General features: G+C 40.8%; 1 long non-coding RNA gene across 1 annotated transcript; it reads left to right on the forward strand.

The window, feature by feature from the left end:
* Positions 1 to 3,006: 3,006 nt before the first annotated feature.
* LOC145454358 (uncharacterized) lies at positions 3,007 to 4,135 on the forward strand. Its single transcript, XR_013920104.1, has 2 exons — positions 3,007 to 3,630; positions 3,695 to 4,135. It is a non-coding gene; the product is annotated as an uncharacterized LOC145454358 (long non-coding RNA).
* The last annotated feature ends 2,876 nt before the right edge of the window (positions 4,136 to 7,011 follow it).

The following is a 7,011-nucleotide window of genomic DNA, read 5'->3' on the forward strand; positions in this document are numbered from 1 at the left end:
ATTAAATTGTTACGTTGTCTTCAAAGACGATGCAAAACAAATTTGACTCAATTCAAACTAGTATATTCAAGTTTATCGTCGATAATTCTCATATTTTATCCTTGATTGGTTGCAAAAGTTCCACGAAATGTATTGGCGTCCTTTATTGGTGGTCAAGATTGCATTACCGCGAGATGAAAAACTGCTGAATGCAATGTGGCATTGAACACAATATTTTTCTGAGCAAGACTGTTTCTGCAGTTGTCCTTGGCTACATTTTAATTACCTAATACCTAAATATTGTGAATTTTTTTTTGTGTATATCGTTTAGAAAATTGAAACCAAACTTGCGTCTAGGTTAGTGGTTCTCAACCTTTTTTAGACGCGAGCTCCTTTATGATAGCGAAAAATCCCCCCCCCCCCCCCCCCTTATCGTCATATCACAAAATCCAACGGAGATGCTAGCAACCCCAACGGATTGTTTGATGGCATGGAAGGTTATGACTGTTGATGTCAAAAATATGAAAATCGGTCCGTATGTAGAGAAACATGTAAATCCCGCTCAAAAGTTTTCAGTTTACCGCTTCTTTGCACCCCCTTCAGACGCTTTCACCGCCTTCCTAGGTTGAGAACCACTGGTCTAGGTAGTAATACGTTCTCAGTACAGTCATCACACGCAGTCGAGTGATATTCAGGTTTGATATTGCGGGACCTAATACTAAAGTGGAAGCAAGAAAATCCATGCGTCACTGAGAGTAAAAACAATCATCACCACTGACCGGTCAACTCTGCTTAATCAAATGCACATTAATAGAAGCATCAAATGCTGTCATGTATATCCGACTATGCCTTTCCTAAAATTTACTATCATGAAGCAGATAAAGACTATTTCATTTCCCAAATGCAAGAGATTGTAAGGCAAGACATTATGAATGATTTTGAATGTCTTAGCATAATCAATAACCTTTTCAACGTGCACAAGTTTTGAGGAGATCGCGCAATCGTCTAGCCACTGTTCCTGAGAGAGCTGAGTCGTACCTTTCATCAAAGTAGGGGTGTTGATTTTTACATCGAAGGGTGTAAACAAATCTTGCACTAGGAATCCTTCATCAGCCATCATACTGTCGCCTTTTTCAAACATTGTTCCGGCGTCGGCCAGCAAATCAGATTGCTCAATAATGAGGCGGTCGCTAACGGATCCACCATAACAGTCACTTATGAAGGAGACGGCACCCTTGGGTGTAATACCTATTAATACTTTCATGGTATTTCTATTCTTGTAAGGTGAGTATGTAACAGACTGTGCATGGATGTCAGATGGTTTATCAATTGGAATTTCTGTACAGTCAATAATTACTCTCGTTGATGGAAAGAGTTTTTTAAAATCATCTGGCATGGTATCCAATATTACTTGTTTTGAAGGCCAAATTGGTAACTTTGACAATACACTGTACATATGCTTGATCCAAGCATTAATGATGCGGGAAACTGTCGATTCTGTGACATGAAACATGTAGCCAAGCAGTTGATTATCAAGAGCTTGTCGTAACTTGATCAGTGCCATAAAAACTTGCTCTTCATTTGAGAGCAACGTACAAGTGTACTCCAATCGATGCACATCGTACATTACAATGTCCTTAAAATGCAGAAACTGTTCGATGTCATCAAATCCAGTAAAGTAATGCACTGCTGTCTGGTCATCCTTGATATTTTGCAAACTGAAAGTTGGCATTGAAGCACCCAGTTGGCACTGAATGGCCACGTGTGCCGAGTCTGTTTGCAATTTGTGGTCACTATGTGTTCCGGAATGAATTATTTCAGTAGGCTCTGGTTTAAATGGGTTTGAATTGTTTGTCTTCCTGGCAGTTTTTAGTGGTGTTTTTTTATCATGTTCAAAGACACTTGGCACCGCCTCCTTTTTAAGTTTCGTGTTCGGCCCATAATCACTTGGAAGAAAATGACCATAGCAAACAATCTCTTTGCTCAAATCAGGCGTCCAAAGCTGTTTCGTTTTAGAGCCAGATCTCTTCATTTTTTTATCATGTTCAAAGACACTTGGCACCGCCTCCTTTTTAAGTCTTTTAATTTTCATGTTCGGCTCATAATCACTTGGAAGAAAATGACCATAGCAAACAATCTCTCTGCTCAAATCAGGCGTCCAAAGCTGTTTCGTTTTAGGGTCAGATCTCTTAACTGCTACTCTCCATTTCATCAGCTTCACTGGTGACGTAGGAAATAAATGGCCACCTATCAGACTCTTGCAACCAGGTACACAGCAATATCGTGGCATGTTATAACGTAGATAGATGATAATACAGTCTATAAAATGAAATATATGTCACTCAGCTAATATTCAAACTTACTGTCTGGATATGTAATACCGGTAGGCGAACTCAACTAACTCTAAGATGCAATGATGCATCAGGCGTAAATATGTTTATACGCCATGTATACAAGAGATTATTTATGTTATCCGAATCCAACAGGCAGTGGCTGACCTGGTTTCTAGTGAATAAAGATGACCAAGCAGCATGATTTTACTTGAGTGGTCAGGTTTTGCTATGGACCAAAGCCATAGTTGAGTGACTTTGCTACGGACGACAGGGCGAGCTGTTGGCGCCCTCGAGTGGTTCGTGAACCGATATTTTGCAGTAGAAGTTGCGAACTGCAGCTTTCGAAATCCTAACTGTTATTTTTAACTTTGTAGCAGATATTGGAGGTAAAGCCTACGTCACAATTGACCGCTTATTTAGTCGAAATAGGGGAGATGTATTCGTTTCCTTCTAAACTCGCCGATCTCAAACCTCAGCCTAAAACTAGCAATTAATTATTAAACTAGCAATAGGGAGTCGTCTAGCCTCATCTTAATATAATGTTTGCAGAAAATCCATTCATGGAGTATATTTACAGAAGCGCCTACCTTATGCTTTTCATGACAAACATGGATTTAATTTTGCAACCGAAGATGTTCAGTAAAATAGGGCGGTGGTCGAGGATAAGCAGGATAAGCTATTGTCACGAGTGTGAGTATAGATAACTAAGGTGAACCGTAGATGCGACACTAACGGGCGTCACGTGATTTCGCGCTCTGATGACTGTCTACGCCGCTCGATTTGTTTTGCTGGGAGCTTGTGGAGGAGGATGTTAATTACTGCATTTAAATGGGAATATCTATCCATGAGGTTAGTTTAGCGAGTAGCTACTCCGTGTGGTTACTAACCAAGATTATTGGGTTGATGCTACGTAATCAAAGCTAGCAAAACGAGGAAATGAATTTTGGAATCATTGAATGAATGTGGCTGTCTTAAGAGGTCTTCATTGAGCAACAGATCATCCAAGATGACATGACATGAGATGACATACAAATGCCTGCATTTGATTTATATGATGTCTATGTTTTAATAGCATTTTATATGATGGCATTTATATGTTTGTATATGTTTTTCACAGCAAATTTAGTTACTGCTCTGTCAACCATCAATTATATTATACCAACGCACTGCGCTCTTCCTGGCTGTAACTGGTCCCGTTCCAGAAACGAAAAGCGTAGTTTGTTTACTATTCATCGACCTGACTTGGCAAGAATTCCTGGCGAAAGATAGTAGGATAAGTGCTCTTCGTGAGTTTGCGGACAAACTCGAAAATTGGAAAGTAAACTAAATACACTATACCATACCTGTTGATTGCGATTCCAACCTCAAGGTTTTTGTTACAGAAAGACGCTGAAGCTCGTAAAGAGCCCAAGAGGCTGATGGCCCTGCCAACAATGGAGGGTCTTATTTTCACGTCGCGTTGTTTGATAGGGCTGTGCGAGCAGTTGTTGCGGCAGATGCCTCGTGTGGCCCTTGGCACATTCACCCAGAATGTTTTGGAAGCATTATTCGGGAATTTGGTTTGGTTGGTAGCCAACTATGCAATAATATGTTAACAAAATCCTAATTTTTCAGAGGCAACATGGCAGACGCTGTCAAAATCCCGATATTGGCCAGGCTGCCTATGGCATTAATCACCTTCCACAAAGCAAGGTGATTAAACGTTCGGCCATCTTCCACTAGAAAAACAAAGCGAAGTTCTCGAAACGGTAGTCATATTTTGTTAGTTTTTTTATTCGTACCTCATCTGAACAATTGAGCAATACAATGCGATTTTACATATATATCTTCCGTCCAATTTTATCCATTCTTGTAAAAGTTTGCGCTTCAGTGTGAAAGATAGGAAGGTGTCGTCATAACTTGTAGCGGTCTTTTCATCAGCAACCCACTTCGTTAGAAGCAGTGGTTCCCAACGCGGGCGGGAGGCGATTTAGCAGGCGTAAATAACGAAGGGGCGATTGCCAGGGTTGTAACCAAGCCAATTTCACTTTTTCAGTTTACAGTTTTGCATCAAGTCGAGTCATTTTCAATTCACCACCGAGTCAAGTCCAAGTGTGTTGACTGTTCAGTTTCGAGTTAAAGTCACTTTGTAATAACTGTTTGTTGACATCGAATGATTCGCATTGATTTTCCTCACTTTTAGCAGTTTCAAGTACCAATTACCGATAGACGAAATCCCAATATCGTGATTTGATTACTTTACTAGTCTTCGAAATTACAATGAAATGTCGGTCTGAGTCTCGAGTCATATGACTCGGTTCAAGTCAACTCGTGTCATCAGAAAATCGAGTCATTACAACCCCGGCGATGGCGCGTTAAAACGGCTATATTGGAGTCAAGTCAGAGAAATGACCTGACCCGAGTCTGAGAAATGACCAAAACGGTTGGGAACCACTGGTCCAGAGTATGTAGCCTATACAAGAGGCATGAACAGAAAACCGAAAGAATAGTAAGCAGGCAAATTGAAACTGACAAATCAATGAAGTGGCATGCGTCAGTAGGCCCGAGAATCTATAGTGCTAGCTACTGTTCCTTAATTGGAACTAATTGCATTTCGACTTGGAATGTGTGGACTCATTGAAAGAAGTAGTACGGTAGGCACAGTCTTATATTGCAAGGAAGTGCTACGATGTAAAAAAAATCTAGTCGGCATCTTTTGAAAGGAACAGTAGGCACAGTATCATGTTGCAAGGAAAGTGATACAAAGTCAATAAAATCATCTTGTCGTCAACTCAAAATGTAGAAATTGACCAAGTCTTGAACTTTGTAATGGAAATTGGTGAGAGAGATGCTACCTTCCCATCACCTATTGCGATAGCTGACTGCGGAGTGAAACTGCTCCGGTAGTCACTTTATCGTGCAGGCATTCAAACAGTCTCTTTGCGAAGCTGTGTGAAAAACTCGGATCATCAATGACGTTACGTAAGTGACGAGCTGTCTTATATCCGACTCAGATGCATCCTCTACACACAGGTCGTAAACCCTATGAATAAAAGATTCATAGTGCTGCCCACTGAAAATGGCGATTTGGGCATTTTCCAAATTGATGAAAGATGGGTGACGGTTGGCTTCTTCACAGAACGTTAGATAAACATGTTCCACATAAAACATATACTCTTCTGTAGGATACATTAAACACCCAGCCTTCCTCTCCATAAATGAAATAAAGGAGCCACGCGATTGGTCGTTGCACAGCAGCTTCACAATGTCGAAACGAAAGCGCTCACGTCCAGGAGGTCCTCGTGCCTTGTTCAAAGTGTACACAGTAATGTACTCAAGAGTTTCACTCTCAAATTGCTGAATTGAACCACCTTTAGTTTCATCTTCTTTAGTTTCATTGTCATTATTTTCATTGCGTCTGGAAGAAACTTTTACGCCTCAATCCTAGATATCTTTTCATTGAAATAGTCCTGTGCGTGAACTGCTTCAGTTGGATAATGCCGTATCACAGTTGCTGATTCCGGTTTCGATACAAATTCACGCCAAAATACATCAATCTTCTGCTTTCCAAATTCAGAAAGTGTTAGTGCACTACTGACTTGCTGAATGAAGTCAGCAGGCAGACTAGAATCGAAAAGAAAGGCTCTCGTGCTTTTCCCAATTTCGCTAGCTGGTGCTTCATTTCCTCCACCGTCCTCCATGTCATTGTACAACAGATCTTGGATCACATCGTCAGTCAGAAGTGATTCCCAATCAAATTCGCCTACCTCAGCCATGTCTGAAAATTTACAACGATATCCACAAATATTCGAATCCCTGGAGAGAGTATAACAACAATTCTCATGTACCGTATAGCCATATTTGATGGCTTCAAAATTGTATTCATTTGCCCATCTCTCTAGCACTGATTATGTAGCATCAACCCAATAACCTTGGTTAGTAACCACACGGAGTAGCTACTCGCTAAACTAACCTCATGGATAGATATTCCTATTCAATTGCAGAAATTAACATCCTCTTCCACAAGCTCTCAGCAAAACAATTCGAGCGGCGTAGACTGTCATCAGAGCGTGACGCTCGGCAGTGTCGCATCTACGGTTTACCTTAGTTATCTATAGTGTGAGGCGTGTTGTTCTGGTTGATACTATACTGTAGTGACACTCATTTCTCGAATGATGAAACACACCAGAGAACTGTGCTGGGATAAACTTATTGAATGTCAAGGCTATGTGCTATTCTGTTAACTGCGATTTGGGTTAGCACGTAACTGCTTATGTTACCTTTTAACGGGCTGCTATTTTTTCACATCTCTTCTCCCAATGGCCATCTCTAATGTGAGCTCTGGTGATTGCTAGAGTTGGCAACAGATTTCTTCACGGGCTGGAGGAATTCGTCATTTTTCATCCCCCTCCCGCCCCAAAAAAACATTGTTCTTGAGCCCACCGTCGCTAGGGTTACCATATTTTGGGAATCTGAAAAGATGACAGTTTTTAAAAGTTTTCAGACATACAACACCGGAGTAAAATCCGGAAAAATTGGTAAATTCATTCCGAGTATGTGGTGGGTTGACTAAAAAATGGCCGTCTTTCTGGCTCGACTCCCGAAAGACCCGCCTAACCGTTACTTGAGTACTGAGTACTTGAGTATCTCAATTGAATTTTAACATACATTTAAAGGTCAACTGCATGTTCGAAAAGACGTTTGCTTATTTCGTAGATTA

Source organism: Botryllus schlosseri, chromosome 13, assembly GCF_051294905.1.
Source record: "Botryllus schlosseri isolate E-star chromosome 13, Bs_hap1, whole genome shotgun sequence".
Classification (NCBI taxonomy): Eukaryota; Metazoa; Chordata; class Ascidiacea; order Stolidobranchia; family Styelidae; genus Botryllus; species Botryllus schlosseri.